Below are 22,844 nucleotides of genomic sequence, written 5' to 3' on the forward strand. Positions count from 1 at the left end.
GTTGTCTGCTGGTAAAGTTGTCTTCTTTTGAAAGTGGGACTTCTAAGTAGTTTAGATACTTCTAAAATGTTCTTCTGTGGCTTTTACTTTCTGTTGTAATCTACACCATCTACAACCATATTCAAAACAAACATTTTCTTAACAGCTCTAAGTTTTATTTTTTCCTATCAAGCTGAAACAATTACAAGGAAAATAATGCATATAGAAGTATCTATAATTGAGAAAACGTTTTCTTGAGTGTTTTCTTTCCTACTGATATAAACTTAAAATTCAGCATACGGTTTACAAGTAAGGGCTGATAGCTGAATACTTTTAAATACTGTGATATGTAATGGCTGCAGTAAACACAGTTTTGGAAGCTAGGTTTATGCTAGCAAATTAAACTTGCCTGGGAATGTTCCTATGCAATAAAGCCAACTAGCACATATGCCTCTTTGTAAATTTCTGCTGTTCAAAACAAGATAGTAGCAGCAGTAGCCTTCCAGCTGGGAAGGGTCTCAGATGTGCATCCTCCCTCTCCTTCAAACTGCAACCAGGAATTGGGGTTTAGGATGCTTAAAGTGTACCAGGGGCAATTCAAACAGTTTTACAGTGTAGACCATCATGTTCTATGAAACATTCCGGGCACTAGTGCAAATGTAGCTTCTACTGTTTTATATTACAGTAAATGTCTTAAAACATATATTCACATTGGACATTTTTATAGGTACAAGCTCTTGATCTTGCAATCTTTACATGGGCAACATTCCTATTGACTTCTAGAAATGAAATCTTAAAAAAAAAGATTCCTTCATTAGTTAGGAATCCAGCTTTGGCTTATAATTAGAGAAGAAAAAGGAAGTAAAATTATAACACAGGAGGAGCTTGCTAAAATGCTCCCTAAAACAGTTTTCCAATGGCATTAAAGTATTACGCACGAATACAAGTCCTGCTTAATTAATTTAGGAGCCTAGACTAGAGATTCAGGTTTTTGTGTTCCCATGCTTTTGTGCTGGGTATTTGAAGCTGAAAATGTAAACATGAATGCATTTTCTATAAGAGCTTCTAGAAAAATGTTAGGGAAGGCAGGGCACATTCCTTGCTGGGTTTTGTGTTAGATTCTTTACACTCAATGTCAGTCCCAGAAACCAGCCTGGGAAGTTAGAGTCTTCTTGCAACAGTTTGCCTCCTGTTAAATTTATAAGGCTATTTGTGACTTTTATTGATAGGAACACCATAAAAAAGCATTATGCAAAGCGACCAAAGCATTTATTCATGTGTTTTCCCCCCAGTTAATATGAACTAACACAGGATTGGCCTGTTTGGGAGTCACATAAGTGCAATGTCTTATGTTTCTTTTTGCAGCTGTAGCTTGTTTTGAATAGTCAGACATATATAAAATGGCAGAGGAAAGATTATTCTTTAGAATTTTAACTTTGCCATTTACAAATCAATGACGTTTGCATCTGTCTTAACACATTTGTGAAGTGGCCTGTAAAGGAAGATGGTGGTACAGACTGAGCTGGAAAACAGTCTTGAGAAGAAAAGTATTGCTAGTTTTATTCAGAACCAGTAGATACTAAGAATAATATACTTGACACTTCATAAATAATAGCACACCAAAAAAAAATCAGGAAGAAAATTACTTTTTGACTCAGTCTTGCAGTCAATTGTTATTTTTCCCAAATACAAATTTCAGGGTCAGTTTTGATAATCTAACCCTACAAAGAAGAATAAAATCTTACTTTCTTCCACTTGAACAGCTTTCAGATAGCAATTACTAATTGGAGGTCTGTTAGAAAGATTTATTTGGGAAATGGTTGACTTTCTTTCTACAGCTTGTTTTCCCACAGACAATGTTTTTAGTACCCATCTCAGAAACATTTTTTAATGACAAATCCCTTAATTACTGATGGAAAGTAAAAGCCCCTAAATTTATGCTCTTTAATTTGCCTCAGCACTCATTGACCTCTCATGTAAATTCTAGTAATCTTCAGTTCATCGCCTTGCTTCTTAGGAGACACTGTAATAATGCAGAAAGAAACATTATTTCTTGCTGCTGAGTAACAGTACAAAACTTGGTTAATTAAAAAGCCTAGGCAAGCAAGGTCCTTGTGTCTGAGAGAAGTCTGAGCTCTCTTTAAGGCTCAGTTATTTCTCTGATAACCAGCGATTATCTTTTTTGCAGAAGCAATTCCAATAAGACAAAGGTGCCCTCTGTAGGGGACAGGCTGTAAATGATGATGGGGAGCTGGAGTTTAATATTTGCAGAATGTGACAGAAAAGAGTAACTTCCTAGCAGTTTGGCTCTCTGAGAGGCACTACAGATTAAATATTATGTACAAATTAAACAGTGCTCAAAAAAAATAACAAACTTCTCTCACTTTAAAATAAAGCAGAAAAAGTTACTCTCCACTGCAGATATCAACAAACAGGTTTGCAATAAGCTTCCCCAAAGCTAAATGCATAGCACAGTGAAAACTGCACTGCAAGAATCTCCTGAATAAAAGGAAAAATGAATTTCAGTCAAAAAAACTTTATAAAAATAATAAAATTCCAAAAGCAACATGCTTAAAAGGTCTCTGTAGGATGTGCTAAAAAGTTTACCACAAAGCAGATTCATTAACCATCCCAGGCGACTCACATATTGCTTGCTAAGGAATTGCCTTTGTTAGCATGCCCACAGACACACATTAACTGGTGTGCAGAATCTCTAGTGGCTATTTGCAATTATTTTGGGAATTCTTCCCTCAATTTATAATGGCAGCTAATGCCAGCCCAGAGAGAGGCAGGGAATTCAACACTAGATGTAGTTCATTGCTCATTATTAAATTTTTTTTTAGGCTTCATTTTTACAATCAATGAGGATGACCTGCAGTTCTTGTTATCTTGATTTTCTCTGTCTCCTTCTCTTTTTACATTATTTTTAATTTATATGTACCCATATTGTTGGAGTAACCATCTCATTGCATTTATTACCCTTCACTACTATGTAATGAACTGCAGCATGGAGTGGGCAAACCCCTTAGAAATATTTTTTACCCTCCAAATGACTTTACTGGAGAGCCAAAGAAGCAGAATGTAGTTCTAGTAGTTAGTGTTCATTATATTTTGGTTACTACAACGTACTTGACTAAACCATAGTTCAGAAAGCAAAGATCAGTGTTGTAAATGTGCAGTCTATTTTACTATAGACTCTAAATATACAGCCTGCTGCTAAACATGACTGTAAAAAGAAGGGTGGGCTTGGGTCACCTGTAGAAAAGTTCAGGATATCAAATTTTAAAAGCTATGGATTGGAAAAGGTGTTTGAGATTTTTTTTTCTGGTCTAGATCATCAGTAAGTGTCCATTTTCCTATTTCACAACATTAAACCTGACTGCCTTCCAGAAGCAGGATTGAAGGAAAGGGAGAATGTAAACCTATGACATTGCCTTTCCTAATCACAGGTTCTGGTCAAAGAGAGCTTGTTCCTTTCTTTGCCCACTGTAGGAAATGCTTGTATGAGAGATGTATCCCATGTTTGAACCATGTAAACATCAGATTAATGCTGCCTTTTGTTTTAACTATTATCTAAATCGGTAAACTCTTTTCCTTCAATTCGTCAAATAGCGTTGAACCTCCCAGTCTCATTGAAGAGAAGTAATTTCACTATGCTACTTTTTGATCTTCAGGGCATGCCTCCAAGTCTATTTACATAAATAAATGTACAGGGAATGACTGAGATTATGGAGCTTTGTGGACTTTTGTTGTGCCCTCTTCACATCCTGTTGCTTACCCTGTGAATCAGATCTGACACTTAGCAGGGTATTCACTTTATCTTCTCTCACAGCCAAAATTAATGCAACCTAGAGGACAAAAGTGGGGATCCTAACTCAATGGGGAATGATTGTAGATGCTGCCATTCTGTGTGAATGTCCTTCGCAGGTCAAATGACATTCTTTTCCCCTGACATAAAGAATATTTATGCTGTAAAATCCCTGGAGTAAACACTGCCTTACTCTGCTTAATTGTTGCATCTTTAATGGAAGTCCATGGTTATATTTGAATACCTGTCCTGAAGTCTGAAAGTTACCTCAGGGTAGGTCTCCTAAAAGTCTTTCTTGGCACTATCCAACCCTTTAACTAAACATAGGACAAATATCCAAGGGTATATTTTCCTTTCCTTTTACTAGACATCTTGCCTGTGTCTAAACATGCAAGCTGGAACCTTCTAGTTTATTTTATTAAACCTTCCTGGTATTTTTTAAAGACTGTATTTGCAGTTGCAAAGGTATTGTATCTTTTGGAAGATATATAATAGATGTGAAAAGCATTGCTTTTCAAGAATTGTTTGGATTTTTTTCCCCATAAGCTTTCTTCTTTTAAATTTTTCTTTACTACTAGAGACTGCCAGTTATTCTATGGCAGCTGCTTCCAGACAATACTCACACAACCTATCTTTAGATGGTTTATGTGTCAGAGATAGGAGCCTGGTCTCCTTATGCTGTCAGTGAAGAGAAGTATGCATATTCAGTGCAGAGATTTGGAACACCTAAATGACAACCTCTAAGCTTGTATTGTGAGAAACGCCCTAGGTGATTTGAGACAGGCCTCTATCACAAGTGGAACTAAAAATATGTCAAAATCTTCTTTCACTTAAGGTACCCAATTTATTTTAATATTTAATTGTCCTTTCTTAATTTTCATCACTTATCATTTCCTTTGTATCCACTTTTGGTCTTTATTGTGCCATCTTCTACTTGTTGTGATCAAGATAACATTTTAAATGCTTTCTCAATGACCAATTTTTTTCTGTTTTTAAACAGTCATAATCAGCTTTGACTTGGAAAAAAACTATGGTAAGTCTAAACACACAATATCTTATTTTCTATTGTCTTCTTCTTATTTTCTTCTTTTTTTTCCTCCTTTCCTTTTTTTCTTGCTTCTCATTTGCCAAATTCAGCTTATTACCTATTCCTGGAATAGGTTTGACTCTTTCTTTCCAGTTTAAGGTCATACAAACTGTAAAAGTTGTACAAAACAAAAACCTGCTCTATGTAAAAAAACTGTAAAAATTGTGTAAAGTCTGAAATATCTGGGGTTTTTTAAATCTTTCGTTTGTATAATTTTATTAATTTTACTCAAATGTCCACAGTTTTGATACCTCTACCCCCAGTACTTTTCCTGAATGGCTGCCAACTGTCTTTGGGCTCTGTTGTCTGGCATTATAGTCCTTGGCCCCAGTCCTGAAAATTTATACACTAGAGTAATTCTACGCATGAGAGCAGGCCCACTGACTGTTGATGCATAACATTATTCTGGAGTGCATGCATTTTCAGGGCTTGGATAATTGCTTTGATTTTACTGGTCAATCATTGCAAACTATTTTTTATGGAATTTTACTCAATTCTAGAATTTTTTTATGCTCTCTGCAAGTGGCCCCAAGTTTTATACACTCACAGGGACTTGGACATTGATTAGGTGGTCTTAATTATTAAATGTACTCTTTATTTCCTATTCATGATGATGATGCCCACAAACATATTAGAGTCTACATGAACTGAATATATTACAGTTTTTCACATGTACACAGAGTTGGATTTTTAATTTTTTTTTCCTGCAGTTGAGTAAATAGACAGTAGTTGATTCTCATAGCCTGCTCCCATCCCATAACCCATTCCCATGATAAAAAATGAGCTATCAGGTCAAACCTTGGAGACTTTTATTGCAACATCCATAACTAACCATATAAATGTGTCTGTGATATATTTATTAATTTAAAAGAAGTTCAGCCTTTAGTTAATTTACTACGAGCCCTCTGATTGCATCACTGCTGGAATGCCTTCTTTCCTGACTAGCAACAGAAGACCACGAGTATGTAGGCCAACAAGTGTTACAGAGAAATTGCTATACAATTATTTCTCTGCCTCTATGTCCATCTTTTTATTGCTGAAGTCCCAACTAGTAGCCAAACCAGTTTTTTGATCCTTTTTCTAATTTAAACAAAACACATCCAAGTGTACCAGGGCTTGAATCCCTAGCTGCTAGGATCCAGGCTCCTCCTGAGTAAACTAAGCAATGTCACTTTTTGCCAGCTAAGAAATTGGTCAAAAAGGTATGAAAGCCAGGTTACTATTCCCTGTCTGATATTCAATATTGGTTTAAACTTCTTTTCCTTTTGCATGTTTGAACACCTTGCATCCACTTTGCATGCATAATAGAGTATGCCTTCTTAAACTGTAACCATCTTTAAACCTGAATGCTCTTTTGGGCCTCTGTTTTCACTCTTTGAAGGATGTCCTGTCAATCTCATCTTTATGCAGATATCAATAATATTTATTTTTCCTTTTGGAATCTTTTCCTAGTGTTGTCTATTTCCTCCCAAGAAGGTTCAACAGTTTGAGAGTAAGCAGTATACTTATCCAGACAAAAGAGGAACAAAACTGTATGTGGTGAAGCCTACTTAGTGTAAGCTTTTTTGAGCAATTTGAGCCACCTCTGAGATTTCTATCTATAGTTTTTCTTAGATATTTAAGACTTGTACATATTACAGCAATTTGCTGATCTCACAGATATATATGTGCTGCCCCTTGTGGAACCTTAAAAAAAAAATATTTTTTTTCCCACAAATTTACATTCAGCTTCAGTTGCAGTGTCACAGAGTGACTAAACTTTGTCCATAAACTTGGTTTTAAGTATGTGAGTAGCTTTAATAATTTCCATGCTGAATAGGAGGAGCCTTCAAACAATATAGTGCCAGAACTGTTTCAGATTCACAAGTGTATTGTTTCTGAGAATTCTTAGCACTCTATTTTGAGTTGTAGCCACCAACCTTTTGTAGTGGTATTGAGCACACAGAGAAATCATTAAAGTCAAAGTGGTGAATATTTGGTAATAGAAAATAGTAATTTGATTTCAGCTTACATACATGTGGTCTTGAAATATTGATTTATTAGATAAAAAAAATGGATCTGAACAGGTTCTTATCTACCTTTTTTGAAGCATTTATCAAAAATCAATAGAAATTCTATAGTTACTGAACTTTTATTTTGTAATGCAATTACATATTTGTCTTACATCATTTAAATACTTCTAACAGGCTTTGAGTTTGAAGTGATAAGAATTAAATAGAATTATATTCTTTATTACTCTCTTGAGATTAAGAAAAGTCTTCTCCTTATGATGAGAAGTGTTTGCTGATTGGGTCAGGGCTTTTATATTTCTGGTCCTTTCATCATATTTCTAGAGTCAGAATAATCCAGTATTGTATTTTATCAGAATTACCTAATTCATTGGGGTTTTCTCTTTCTCTGATGTTTTTGCCTACCAGCATGTAACCTTTTGTCATAAGAGTTACAAGAAGATTTGTTTTGGTTTAGCTGTTTGTAGGGGGTTTTTGGCTAAAGCTCTTTTTTTCTAGTTTTTTGAGGGGTTGGAATTTTTTTTGTGGATAGTGTTGACCTTTTTTGGAAGTAGTGTTGACTCATCCTGAGGAGGAAGAGTTTAAGAGAAAAGTAGTTGACCTAATCTTCTATTTATCAAACAGAATTTGTCTGCTTTTGTAAGTTGTGTATACTTACTGATGTATTGTATCACACTGGAAATTATTTTTGCCATGAAGAGCAGTACAAGCTGTCTCCAGTTGTTAAGTCAGTGAGGTCACTGTTTCACAATATCCTATCCAGTTTCCTTATTTCTATTATTCAGAAAGGATTTTCCTTTCTGCCTTCACAGATTTCATTACGAACATTTATCTGTTTCATCAGGGAAGAGAGTCAAATACTTCTAGTTTTTCTGTTGTGATTTTATATCCTGCCCCTTTGTTATTTGTCAGCTTCTTGTTTGTAACTGGTCCTGAAATCCTGATGGGGTGGGATTAGTTTTTGGTTTTCAGATATTATATATAAAGCTGTGCTTGAGATAAGGAAATGCTATTAATTATTCCCTTTAAAGAATCCCCTATCTCTTCTGTTTCAGCAATGAGAATTTTCCTCCTTTACATTTGGTTGTCTCATTTTAAACATTGCTTGGTTAAAAATACTAAATGGTTTCACAGTTTATTGTACCATGCCATAAATTCCTTAGCTCTTCATTTATTGTTTACTCATTTAGGCACCACATTTCCATCTCTGCTGTGAGTATACTAAAACCCAGTTGTGACAGATGAACTGAATCACACTGAGTCTATGCCCTTCCCTTTTTCTTTTATTTGAGCTTCCCTTGTATGATAACGGACTAGTGTCAGCCTATTCTTAGGGCCATGTTGGAATTCCTCATACTGCCCTTTTGTTTTCAGTTTTGCACTGTTGATCTCTGTCACTTCCTAATCAGAGGGTATCTTTGTTTTATTTTTAGTTGGGCAGAGCATTGGTTGTAGTCACCACTGTCCCCTGCTGCCTGGCATGCTGGTGCATCAGAGCCACACGTGATCTGTCTTCAGAAAATGCAGTGTGGTCAAAATTTTCTTTTTGTGTCTGAAAAATTTGCCTTTTTTTCTCTTGTGAAAATTTGGAGAGCAATATGTCAGACAGCAAGTCATCATTTCGGTTGATGATTCCTCATTTCAGTTTTCCCCTCACACTGTCTTTTCCATGTTTGTTGCTTTGTAACTCAATGTTGAAGCCATTCATCCCAAAGAAATGAGGTGTATTCTGGTATTGTGTCGGTAGCAGTTTGGAAGCAGCTGCACAGTCATCTTTGTCTTCAGTGCCCTCTTCCTTCACTGGAACATTACACTGTTCAACATTAGTTTGTTTAGCATTATGGTTTAGAATCTGATGTATGTGGCACACTTCTGTGTATGTATTCAAATGCTTAGTGGGGTTTTTTTCTGTCTGTTGTAATAAATACTACTACTCTTCTTACTTCCTTATCATCCCTGCTCTGTTCACTGGTGAAATATTTATTCTTTTGTTCCAGTTACTCTATGTGTCTACTGTAAAATGCATTTCCTGTAGTTGCTCTTGGTGTGCAGACTACTGGAATTTAGTGGTTTGTGTCTAGTCTGCTTAATTTCAGTCCCATCTAGAAGAGACTGGCCACACCCTCACTAAGCAGCATTTGATCATGGGTCTCCTCTGAGCCTCATGTATTTTCTTCTGCACACCACAGATAAAATTTTTACTTTTTAGGGATGTATAACAGTTTTAAAAAGGCATTAAGTAATGTGAGAACTGTGCTGCAATTCATGCATTATGTAAAGTTGTTTTGGGTGCCCTAAAGCGCAACATGGAATGTGTAGCAGTATTTGAGAGTGCAAAGCTCTTTAGGAGAATGACAGAAGACATCAAAACAGATACAGACCAATCTCAGGTATCTCTTGGAATAAATACTGCTGCAATACTCCCCAGAACTACACTGATATTTTTGTTTTGGAGTGAAATAGTCAATTAACCTTGGCTAACAGGAAACCACCCACCCAGATGCCTGATTATTCCCACAACTCACTGGTATGGAGGTGGGGAAAAATAGTAAGAACAGGAATGATAAAACTCATGGGTTGACATAAAGGCAGGGACATAATTTAACAATTTCAGTAATGGGAAAAACAGACTGCTCTGGGAAAATTAATTTATTGCCAATTAGAATAAAAAAATAGCCAATAATTTCGATAGTGGGAAACAAGATAAACATTAACACAATACCTTTCCTAGTCCCTTTCCCAACCTCAACTTCACTTCCCAAAAAAACGGGGGAGTGATCAGTGCATAAGAGTCCTGCCTCCTCACACTTTCCCCTGTGCTGGCAGGGGCTCCTCAGAGGCTGTGATTCCTTCAGGAACAACCATCTGAACAGACCACTGTGGTGTCTTCCGCAGGCTGCAGTGGAAATAGCCTCTCTTCTGACCCTGGTGTTCTCCCTGATGTTTCTCACCTTTTTTCCCTCTCTCTCTGTCCTATGTTTTCTTCCCTTTTTGAAATATGATTTCGTGTTGTGTTATCAAATTGTCTGATGGGTTCAGCTTTGGGAAATTTGACACAGAGATCATGAGAGACTGCCACTCTTCTAGAGCACAGATTACCCAGAAAGGATACTCCACAAGTTCTAAAGTGTCATTACATGCTTGTCCTTAGGCAATGGAATTAAGCCCAACTTCCATGTAAACAGAGGGGGGCCTTTGAAGACCCCCAGAACCAAAATTTGCACATTTGGTTACCTAATTATAAAATTATAAGCCTAATTAGTTGAGTAGCACATGATTGCTGAGAAAGTAATATCTCTGCATATTTTACATTTTTTTTCTGGAAGGACAGACAATCACATTTCTGATGTACAGCCACTTTAATCACCCAGAAAGGAATATGTAGTCAAATTAGGACATTACTTGAGCATATACTTGCCAAAACTATTGTTAAATATTCCAGAAATTGTCTATATACTAAGATCTTTTTTTCATTTCTTTTTATGGTATAACAGATGTTCAGTGATATCTGGCCTCCAAGACAAACTGCAGCTCTCAGTCTACAGTTTCCATTATCTTGTTCCCAACAGAACCGTGGGAGCATAGAGTAACATCCTCTTCAGGAAACCTCACGGAGAAAGTTTTTCTGTGTCTGCTCCATGACCCAGTTTTGAATTTCTAATTTCAGCAAGCTCAATGTCCACATTTTCTAGAATCAAAACTGAAAGCATAGTCCAGTGTTCAGGTTAGGACACCTAAGTGAGGACATCAAATAGTGAAATGCTATATATCATCTAAAACATAAAGCATTTGATTGCATCACTCCGAAGAGTCAGAATAGCAGAATAGTAAAATGGTTTGGGTTGGAAGGGACCTTAAAAATCATCTAGTTCCAATTCCCCCTGCTATGGGCAGGGACACCTTCCTCTATACCAGGTTGCTCAAGGCCCCGCCTGGCCTGGCCTTAGAAAGGCCAGGAGAGCTAAACCACAGCATGCAACATTACACTTTCCATTGGCATTCAAAGTGCTGCTGCTCTCTCCCCTTGTCTGTATAGTTACCTACTGAGAGATGCCTATTTCTAAGTGTCTTCCTTTCAGACTACATCTTACCACTGGAGAAAGGAAGAGACAGAAGAAAACCTCTCAAAATGGCTTTCAAGTGTTATTTCCACACCATTTCCAAATTTTCAATGCAGCAGGTCAGCCACCAGTCCCATATGTCTCTGTTGATTCATTAATGGCAGTAACAACAGTAATTGCTACTCAGAACTATGAATAGGTTTTTGCTGAAGAAATTCTATAGCTGCCTCACATTAATATGGGATTTAAAATGAAAAATTTACAATGTTTAGCTCAAACCTGCTATGACTTTTTACCTTTATTGTTATAATTTTTATACAGTAACAAGCACACTATATAGCATATGAAGAGTTTAAGCATTTTCTCATAGAGTGACTTTTAGAGTATAATTGATTCTAAAGAAACAAACAATCTGGAAGTATATATAATACAGCTTTTAAGCACTTGATTGTATAAAAAAAATCCATTTCACATTATATGACCTCATTTTGAAACCCAATAGCTAAAGAAAGTACGTTATGAATTTCCAATACAAGAGAAATTGTAGTTTACGATCCATAGTGTGTGAGATGTGTACTTGCATTTTAACTATAGTGTTATATATTTGTATAATTTTAAATACAAAGGCCTTATGATTGCTTTGGTTTTGTATTTGAGTGACTAGAATTGCATAACCTTTACAACTATAAATTAGACAGTCTCCTGCCTCTGATGCAAGTTAATATTTAACTAGTTACTGCTGGGCTTAAGCACAGGAGAAATTTACAGGAATTTTTACTTTACTTTCACATTATGAAAAAAAATGCAGAAATTTGTGCCTTTTTACATTTTACTTAGACAAACATGAAGAATGAAAATGTTCTAGAAAGAAATTTGCATTCATCCATGTATGTACATTGAGTCTCTAAACTTTGAATTGTTATAGACTTTCTAAGAAAGTCTTTTTCATCCCCCAGTTGTCCGCTTTCCCTCTGTCTCTGTTTTCTTTTACCTTGTTGGCTTTGTCTTGTCAAAATCATATTGCCTGTCCTATATCCCTTTTGTTGGAGATGGGAACTTCTACAATATACCTGCATGTACAGCTGCTCCATCCTAGTCTTTAGTTTCTCTCCCTTCTACTAGATCAGTGGGACTTTTCTATGCTGTCAGCTGGCAAAGCATTTCATGCAGGTTCAGTAAGTCACAATCCTAAACAAATGGTGTTGCAGTTTCCATCTTGGACTTGGATGGAGCTAGCCCAGGAGCAACTGCAAATCTTTATATCCCAGTCCAGTCTTAGTAAACCAAAAGCAGAAGGCAGCAAAATGAAGACATTCACCCAGGAAAAATCGTCAAGCCTTCTGACAGAGTACAATGGCTAGATTTATAGTGTTTTTCTCATGTGGCTCTGAGACAGGCTGTTTGGGCACAAGTGTACTCTCTGGTTTACATAAACAAACTCTGGGGCAAGGTTAGGGGCAAAAGGTTGGGCCCGTGTTAGTCATGGGTGCAGAAAAGCCTCCCAGCATATGCTTGCTAGCAGTGTAAAGAGGCTGTGACATACTCAACTAATCTGATATCTTCCCTTGTGGGGACTTGTGGCTGGTGTTAGGGGGCCAGTACAGCAAGAGAGATGTCCAGGATTGCGGAGCACAAGGTCAGGTGGGATCTGCAGGCAACTGCAGCTTTGAACTGAGCACACACCCCCTTAGGGATACTCTAAGCCTGCTGTGGGGATGTGTGGGGCCAGGTCACAGCACACACTGGTTTCAGTCTTCTCCCTCCCAGGGTCAAATAAAGATAAAACTAAGAAATCTGGTGAAAAAAAGGGTGGGAAGAGAAAGCTAATAGGGCTAGAGGATATGAAACTAATTGGAAGAGGGAGTTATTTGTTCCATTTGAACTACCTTGATCAAAGAAGAATTCATGTGAGTTTTGAGTAAGGTTTATAGCAGGGTTGTTTTTTTTCTCTTTTCTTTTTTTCTTTTTCAAAACCTCCTTTGCTTATCTGAAGTATTAACTTTCCATTTCCGCTGCTGAAGCAGATGTTTTGCTTGTCGCAGACATTAAGGCACTCTTAATGTGCAGTTACTGAATTCTTTCCTAAAAGAGCATTTTAAATTTGACAATGTTTCTTACATTTTTAAAGCAGTGACCTCATTTTGAAAAGATTTTTTTCCAATACATATGTCACCACTGGAAAAATACTAATCTGCAAAACTTAGTATAAAATGTCTCCATTTATTGAACATCTACTATACAGATTTCAGCTGTCACAAAAGCCAGTCGTGCATTCTTGTGAGTGCTGGCACTCTGAAAAGGGGTTTGTTTCAAGCAAGAAATATATTTTCATTGTGATTTCACTAAAATAAATATTTAAACAAATTCCAAGAGTTAAAAATGTCTTTGCAAATCGTACCCTTAATGACTAGAAAGTATTACTATGCCAACAAAAAGATTAATTCAGTAAACTCAGTTAAGACTCATTCTCCTTATGTCCAGACCTATCACCTGTTGGATGCTATAGTGCTCATTTCTAACACTGGTGTTTCTTAAAGAAACTGTTATCTAAAAATGGCAGAATGAAAGATTTATATTGAAACACAATTAGGGGGCTGAGTCCCTTTTTGTTCTTCCATTCCTCTTCATTTAATTTGTAAATGCATGCATTTGATTAATCTCTATATTTTTGCTTTCACAAGTTTAATCTGCCACTATACTTTGATCTTTAAAAAGACCTTTTTGTGGCAGTTTAGGAAGAGTTACAAGGAAAAAAACCTTCTGTTTTCCGAAGGGACCACCAATACAATATATTTTTTAAAAATGTTCATAAGGTAATCAGAGGCATTCTTAATGATGATATCTATTACAAAACACAAGGGAGATTGGAAAGTCAAAACAGAGGAGGGTGTTATAATGTGGCAATCACTATATCTAGACGGTATATTTTTAAGATAAGCATATCAAGGAATTGTTTGCATTCTTCAGTTGCTGATGCCATCTTCCAGTCTGCCTGCTCAAGGCTTTTTTTTTTGTTTGTTCTATCCTCTTTTCTTCCCATCACACAAGCTGGAGTTCATTTGAATCTTTCTTTCTGTGAGATGTTTCAAAACACTATGCTTCTCTAATTTACACAGTAATGAGGTTGCCCTGTCTCTGACCTTGGAGAGCTAGCTTGGACTTCCTATATATTTTTGGAGGAGATCTCTAGCTCTGATTAGAGCTAATGGGTGCTGAAAAGCTGTGTTTAAGAGTTGTTTTAAGTGAACTCTTTGGGAAATCTGGCCTTCAGTTCCCAGAGTCTGCAGCTGTTTTGTGGAAAAGGGAACCAGAAAAAGAAGAAAGGTGTGTGTGGGGTGTGTGTGTGTGTTTATGAACACTCGGTAGCTAACAGAGAGTCAAGTTTTTGCATTAAACAATGATTCGACTTCTTGTCTTGTCTAATGAATACAGCACACATTCCCCATAATTATAGCACTTACTTTTTCCTGTCCAAACATTTTGAAACAGCTGAAGACTCAAGCAATATTCAGTCTGGAAACCCTGTACCAGAGGGCTAGTGTATGGTTTTAGTCAAAGGAGCTAATCCTTCTGTGCAGTCCTCCAATTATTTTTCTTCACAAATAAGTATCGCTACTTTATTTTATCCAGAATGAATTCTATTCAATGAGCACTCATCAAATTCCAATCTTAATTAGACTCTAACAAAGCCAAACAAACAAATCACTGTGCTTGGATAAAGGCATGTGGGCTGGAGCGTGTGAAAAGAAGAGGTTATACATTTAAATTGTTTTACTTTCTTAACCACTGTAGGTGCTACAAAGCAACAGATGTAATTTATTATGGCCTTTGACGGTCAAACAGACTGGGTTGAATTATGATCACAACATTTCATGCAATTCTGTACCACTGCTATCTTTGTGGGTATCTAAAGCTGTTTTCTCATTTTGCTTTCCCCCCCCCGCTTTTTATTTGTACATAGAGTTATATTTTGTCTCAGCTATCAGATGACAGCCACTGTGTAAAAATACTTGAGCTCCCTTACATGGTTTGTATCATCACCAGAAAGCCTTGATAAAAATGCAGCCTTATTATCTGTGTAGTTTATTCTCTCCATATATTTCAGAATGTATGTCCTAATTTGATATTCCAATATATATAATCAGTCAGCACTTTCCTTTCATGTTTTTTGACAGAAACACAGGCAGCATACCAGGCAATTAGTCTGAAGAATGATTCCAAAACCCAGTCGTACTTCTACCCTCACCCTTTACATGCTTTGCTGATATAGGATGTTTGTAATTTATTTCTCTGTGAACTCTTTTTATCTTCTTTCTTCTTTTAATTTTTGAGCTAAAGGGTCATTCCCTTAAATACTGGTTGTTTTCTCCTTTTTAAATAAACTCAGTTCTGGAAACAAAAAGCTGCTTGGGTTTTTTGGGTTTTTTTTGTTTTTTTTTTTGGTGGGTTTTTTTTTGGTTGTTGGTTGGTTTGTTTGTTTTGGGAGTTTTGTTTGGGTTTTTTTTGAGAAAGCCTATATTTAGTATTAAGAACCTTATTAATTATTAGCCATATAAGGGATGGGTTTAGAAATACTAATGTGTTAAACTTAACTATAGTTCTAAGACACACATAACAAGTACTCCTTATTACAGATTTATTATCCTTATGATATCTGTCCGCAGAACAGGGGAATAGGTCAAGATATGTCTTCCCATCAACGTTTCTGTACACATGTGCAAGTTTTCTGTTCAAGGTATGCACTTCCTTTTCCACATTTCTTTCCAACTTGGTAACTTTTAAAAACTTCCAAAACTGTGTTTTAATTTTTTCATTTTCATTCCCACCCTCCAACAAAAATGTATTTTAATATTTCACCTACTTGGCATGCAATGACATGCATATAACAACTAAAAAAGAGGTTCTTAAAACATGGTCCAGATTTGTGAAGAGCTTCACGGTTCACTGAACGTTTTATTTAATATGGAGATTGTATTCAGAGTTGTTTGATTTGCAGAAATAACAAGCCCAAATGCTTCAGTTTCTAATGGTAATTAGTTTTCAGCCTAGACAGTCTGTTTAGTTATATATTTACTACCTTGTAAAGAACTATCACAACAAACCCTAAAGCATTATTTTAAAATTAATAAGCTAAAGAAAGAGGAAATTCTTCACTTTTGCATAGCAACACTCTGTATTCTACTTTTTGATTGCAAAATCCACCTTTTCAATTATAGGTGTACTAAATTATGATGCTTGAAAAACTATAAAAGGCAATTATCAATGTTTCTTAATACCATAAATGACTAATGCAAGTATGTTTTGCTGTAAGGGAAACAAAGACTAGTATTGTGAGCAGATTTCCTTAGCTTCCTGAGTCAGAATAGAACAAACTTTGATTCACATATTTTTGGTGTTATTTGCAATTAATATTAGTTTCTGTGGTGGTTAAAATAATGTGCTACAGATTCCATTGCAGCTTACATATTAAAAAATAAAGGCACACTATTTATCCATGTCTTAAAGTTCACTTGGCCTTCATGACATCAGGTAAGGAAGCAGAGAGGTTAGAGCACAATACCTTGCAGTGGTTCATATATTCCTGCCTTATGCAAGAAAACATCTGAAAGAGTCACTTCTTCACCCAGGTAAATATTCTGATCTATCCCTTGCTGCTTTTCAAAGGTAATGGAAGGAAAGTCTCCTTTACCAGATACTGTGTTGGGTTTTTTGGACTGGACTCTTCTTCAAGGGCTCAACAATGAGCGAGCTCTCGGTGTCTGCGGGGGCTAAGAATGCCCCCATTATTCTCACTCAGCGTGCCTTGCCATTGATTTCTGCCTCTGAACATGGATAGAGGACACGCTTGAGCTGGCAGAAGGAATCACATCATGGCATAGACACCTCAGAAGAAGTATGCATTATGGAAATCTTCTTAACAAAAAGAGTTCCTCAGCAATCATTAGCATTAGAGGTTCTCTCAACTCTCTTTCACAAATGGCAAGGGAAAGCAAAGAAGGGAACATTTTCAAATCTTGGAAAGACTGACTCTCTCTCTTTGTGCTGCTGTGTCAAAAGAGCTTTATATGCCCTTTCATTCCAAATCAGTATAATTGCTTTTGTTCAAAACCAGGTCCAGGCTTCTTAGCAGTGGAAGCAAAATAAGATGTGTACTGTTTCAAGGCCAAGGAACTAAGTCACTTTGTTGTTCCTCATCACTGCCAATAGTTACATTAAGTTTTGTGGGGACTCCAGAAGACTTTCCAAAGTAGAAAACACGAGATGAAGTGGAATGGGTTGGTAGGGTGTCAGGCTGCCAATCAAGGCACAGCCTCACCAAGAGTGGGAAGCTCTGCCTTCATTCTCAGTGCCACAGGAGCTGTTCTGGTAGGCAGTGAAATGGTGGCCTACTCAGGGTTTTGGACATGTGCAGCAGCCGTGTGAACTACTTAATTTCTCTGTTAGTCACCAATAAGGCTCATGCCTCTTCCATCTTCCCTTCCCTCCTCTTTGTTTCCCTGCCTTCTGCTCTGATCCCTTTCTTTTCAAATAGGGTTAATTTTCTTCCAGTTCAACACTCTGAAACAGATCAGCAGGGTCAAGGAAATACTTTAAAAAAAGTAAAAAAAAAGGCAAGAAAAAAACAGAAAGCAGGAAAAGTGCATGTCTCCTTGCCTCTTTCACCTTCAGTAGAATCTAGCAATCAAATCAGCTGAGTTATATCATAAAACTACACACTAAAATAGCTCCTTTTAATTCTTCCTCAAAGCCTTTAGCTAGGAAGGCCACTTCAGAACAACAAAGACTACATTGAAAAGGTAGTGAATTTGAAACCTCAGAAAATTAGATGCAACTAGTCATATTACAACCCTGTAATCATTTTCTAAGGACAGTCTTAGTTTGAAATCATTCCTACCCAATCCTGGAAGTTACTGCTTCCTATTAACAAAAGCTGAACATGAAAACTGGTCTGAAACTGCGACTGGGAAATGACAGAACTGCTCTGAATGTTCTCTGAGAAGGAACTTATTTTTTCCTAGTGGTATTTGGTGAGGGCATTTCCTTGATAGTATTTACGAGGATGACAGAAGTGGTCATTCATTTCTCCAAGCCTCTTCCAGTAAAAAATATTTATTCACTGTAGATGTGAATGTTTATTGTGTCAGAGAAACAGGAAATACAGGCTTCATATCTGAAGACTGCATATTTTAACTTAAGTGTGCTTTCTAAAAGTCTGTGATTTCTGCAAAGCAAAGGAAAATCTCTAAAAAAAAGTCCAATGCTTCAGTTCCAGGGGACTTATATTAAAACCTAAATAACTTTACACATAATTTTAATCCTTTCATTACATGCATGTTGTTTATTTAGTGTCCTAAACAGCAATGTCCATGGAAATAAAGAAACAAAAAGTAATTAGTCTTTTAAGAAGACTGAAATTTTGAGGATTTCTGTGATATATTCATGGACATGAGCATATGATGACTTACTTTCAATACAGTGAGAAAGATGTGGTTTTGTTAAAGCATTAATAAGAACAATTAACCTTGTAGTACATTAATGCATATGGAAAATACAAGATGGTCATGAACAAGATAATGAGTATGTTTAACCATATAGTTTTCTTTTTAGACTTCTGTGAAGTTAGGCTGGGGTTTCAATATATTTGGGAAGTTAAAATGTACTGGATGATGTTGTAATAAGAACAGTCATATCATAAAGTATGTTAGGTATTGTTTGAAACACACAGTTTACATGTTTTGTTTACAGGAACATTATTTAAAAAACTATCCAAAACAGATAGTGCAAGAATTAGAAGAGTCTAAGAGTTAAGTTAGAAAAATAATTCCTTCCCAGAGGAAAAATATGTCTGTTTTCTGTAATTCAACTTGAATAGCTCAGCCAACTGGCTAATGAGTGTGATAAAACACTGTAGAGGTTTTCTTGTTAGACTCATATGCAGTTAGTATTAAAACATTATAGTAATGATTTATTGCTTTTACCATGTTGGCACACAATATTTTTTGTAATAGTTTTAATAAGTTCCATATGACCCATTGGAAAGACAAACTTAAAACATTATTGATTATCTTTTGCTAACAGTCAACATTTTGGTTAAAACTTTAAAACTAATTGGAGAAATGATGCAGAAGTTCATATCCTTGATATTAAAGTGTCAGAAACCAAATAAAATTTTTAAAAATGGTTCTTGTTTGCTGTTATATTCTATTTTACACATTTCTTTTTTAAAGTAAAACCTCTGCTGTGTCCATTTGTACCATCTGAGGAGAGCAGTGGCTACAAGATTTAACCTCTTATATTCTTTCCTCTGAAATTTTAACTGCTCTTTCTGTCATTGAAACAAGGTTAGAAAATCAAATAAGGTGTATGTCTGATCTGCAGAAGCTTTACTGCAGAAATGTTTATTAAAGAGAGTAAACATTTCTTTGTAATTTTTTTGCTGTAGCTAATAAGACAAGATGAAAGACACTTTTTTCAAAATGTGGTTAAGATCCAGAATTTTTAAGGTACTTGCATCCAAAATCCCTAGGTCTTTTTTGGTTTTTCTGTAAATTTTAGCAAGCACAACTTTCAGAACATGATTATATAGTTAAAGTGAACAAGTTTTGCAGAATTGTATTTGCATGGACAACTGAATTACTTGCAAGTAAATTGGAAGTGGAAATTCTTACAAATTCCTTCATAAATTAAAAGAAACTAAAGAAAACAAATGTTTTCTAAAATCTTGTTTCTTTTTTCCTACTACTACTAGGGAAAACAGTAGTAAAAACTTGTGGGAAACGCAGTGACATTCTTGCTTTTCTGTTTGCCTATTTAGGCTACAATTTGGTGCTGCAGTAATTTCTTAAGACTACAGTAACTTTTCAGGAATGTCAAGAAAAAGTTATCTGGAAATTAGAGAAACAATGGAATTACTTCAATTTGTGGAATAATTTATAGCTGAAAGACAAAATATACTCTTCAAAATCTAAGACCCTAATCATTTACTGCTAGTAAAAGAAAGTAGAATACAGTATACCCAGTCCTGCCAAGAAGAGAGTTTTTACCATAATTCTTCCTGGAACAACAGGAATTAGGGAACAGACAAGCTAAACAGGGCTGCCACCTCCCTATCAAAACCTGTCAAGCCAAAATACTATTACTTTTGGGATGTCAGTGTCTTACTAAACCACTTAGCATTAATTGACAACTTCTCCTGCAGTGTAAGAGACTTAATTGCAAACTTAGCACAACTCCATAGTTTGAAGTAGCAGAGCCCAAAGTGTCAAAGCTGGCAGTTTTAAAAATTAGTTAGCCTAGAAGAAGACAAAATGCAGAGGGTGAAAAGTTCTTCCTGTCAGGGAAAACTATACACAGGCTTGATGGAATGCCTGTCCTGGTCTCTGCTGTCACCAACAAACATGGCCCATATTTTGCTGCTGCTGTGCTGGGAAATAACTGAGGAAACTGCAGTGGAGAAGTCCATGGTTATGGTTGGCAATGTCCAAGGACCATCTGAGTCCTGCAGTAATTCTCATATGTTAAAATAGCTCTTGTTTCAAGGAATGGGGCAGAGTTTGCTGCCAGGGCAGGGAGCAGACAGCCTGCTGGGGTGTGATCAGCTGCTTGTCAGAGAGATCGTCAGACTCACAGCCTGGTTGGGACATGGCTTTTCTCTCCACAGTGTGAAGCTGCAAATGCACTGGTATGACTTTGATGATGATGTTTCATTGCTTATGAGAATTAAATGTATCCCAATAGAAGATTGGGGCATTTGAAAGAAACTTGATTGTTTATTTTAGGGTTACTAATTTTTCTGATTCACCAAACTGGCACATTTTCATTCTGTTTTTTTTCTCAACACTTATGTTCAAAAATGTTGCTTCACTTATAATTCTGGAGCTAGTTAAACCTCTAAATCACCTCATAGTAGGCCAAATGAAAACTGACAGTTTAAGAAACTTTAAAAAAATCATACTTAAAAGCTAAATTTTTCTTGAACTTCATGTAATTTATTTGTTTGAGATTTAAGAGAAAAACTGTCTTATAACACATTTAGAAGGTCTACAGCATAATTTCCTAGAACTAAAGATGTACATGAAAATATAATTATTTTATTACAAATAATTTATCAGAAAAGACTAGACAGTAACTGGACACATGCCTGTGAATATAAATTATAAGGGATATAAGCAAATAGATTTCCAAGAGCTATTTATAAACCAGAATTTATTAGCAGTTCAGACAGAATTGTACTTAACTGTAAAGCAGTCCCAGCAGAGAAATGTAGGATTGTTTTGTGGGGAGCCTTTCCTGCTAGGCATGACTATGGAAAGCAACTTATTCTTGACACTGCCACCTTCAATAGTAGTATGTTATGTATGGTCTTTAAATAAAGTTAGTGAAGTCCAAGAGATAATGAGATTAACAGAAAAATGTATAACAGATGTTTCGTATAATGTCTAATGTGATGTATAAGCAACTTCAATAAGGCTTTTTAAAACCATAGTCTCCTAAAAAGGACCATTGAAAGTATGGGACCCTTAGCTAGCAAATTAAAGCCAGCACATGTAATGATAGGTTTGTTTTCTGTAATTACTTTTCACAGACCTTTTAGAAACAGTTTGTGGAGAAACCCCAGGGTTCTGTGCACCACAGATTGCAAACCACTGAATTAAACATCCAGGACTGGTGGAGGAGTTAGCCAGTGGGCTAAACAGGAACAAAAGAGTAATAGTTTCTAAACACACAGAGCACCCAGGGCTAGGGATTTATATAGCTCACAGTTGGTTATGCCAGTGATGTGAGTAAAGAGCTCTGGGTTTATTTAGAATGGCTATAACCACTTGTATTTGTTAACAAAGTTTACAGTAGAGATGCATATAATGAAGAAAAAATTTTACTGAATTATACCCTTAGAAGACAAGTTTGTAATGAAAGAAAAGGACACAAAAGACGTGTTTAGCTGGAGCTAATGGGATATTGATATTACACAGTGAAAAAAAGAGGTCATTGGCACCCAAAATGAAAAGAAAATGTAATGGAATTTGTGTCTGAAGCCTGAGCTCTGAGGGCTTCTTTCTGAGGATCCACAGCTGTAAAGGCTGAGGAATGTTTCAGGAACTCTAGATAAAATGAACTAAGTAATTAGAAAGCTCTAAGTAATTAGAACAGGATGCATTTTACGTATTTTGATTGTAGCCATTTAATGTAAGCAAAGGCCTAACCTAAATCTCCTTCCTTAGTTTCAGGCTTTACTGTTCTGTGAGACAAGATGCATGAGAGAGAAATCAGAGCCAGTGGAGGCAGCAAACAAAGCAACACTCTATTTGTGCTGTGCTGAGGGACTCCAGATTGTAATACATTTTTCTGCCAAATTTCTAGAGGTATTTTGGTGTCAATACCTCTGGTGCTGAATTTTTATGAAGGACCTGCTAATAGTGGTACCATGTAGTCTGGTGTAGACAAGGAAGAGACCATGTAGCATCACTCATTCTCCAAACCATCACAGTATTTACAGTCTAGCTCTGCTGCTGGCAAGTTCTACATGCCGACAAAGTCCTTAGACCCCCTTGCAGCAACTGTCTCATTCTATATGTGCACAGCAACCTGAGGGGTTTCATCCCTACCCCCCATTTCAACGAAACAGGTCTCTTTTGTCCCTGGTCACTGCCTTAGCCAAAAGGGAGTGTCACTCTCTTCCACCCTACATGGTATATGCAAGGAAAAGTGACCTCACATGAATAGTCCCAGGAAAAGAAGTCTCTTCTATGCCCTGAGTAAAGCACAGAGCAACTCTTTGAAACATAAAATTTACTCTCTCTTCACATTTAAAATATCAACTCTGCTTTTTGGCTTCCCAGAACGTTAAACATTTTATTTTCTCCATGTCTATTTCTGTCCAGTTTTGAGAGTGATTGTTC

At 36.3% G+C, this 22,844-nt stretch overlaps 1 protein-coding gene across 1 annotated transcript in view; it reads left to right on the forward strand.

Annotated features, from left to right (window-relative positions):
• The window catches only part of LOC106629412 (uncharacterized), an 88,519-nt gene that overhangs the window by 10,024 nt on the left and 55,651 nt on the right, over positions 1 to 22,844 (forward strand). Inside the window, exon 4 of the mRNA XM_074536200.1 lies at positions 4,788 to 4,820. The gene's annotated coding sequence lies outside the window, so the exon portion shown is untranslated. The remainder of the gene's footprint in view (positions 1 to 4,787; positions 4,821 to 22,844) is intronic.

Source organism: Zonotrichia albicollis, chromosome 2 (genome assembly GCF_047830755.1).
Source record: "Zonotrichia albicollis isolate bZonAlb1 chromosome 2, bZonAlb1.hap1, whole genome shotgun sequence".
In the NCBI taxonomy this organism is placed as follows: domain Eukaryota; kingdom Metazoa; phylum Chordata; class Aves; order Passeriformes; family Passerellidae; genus Zonotrichia; species Zonotrichia albicollis.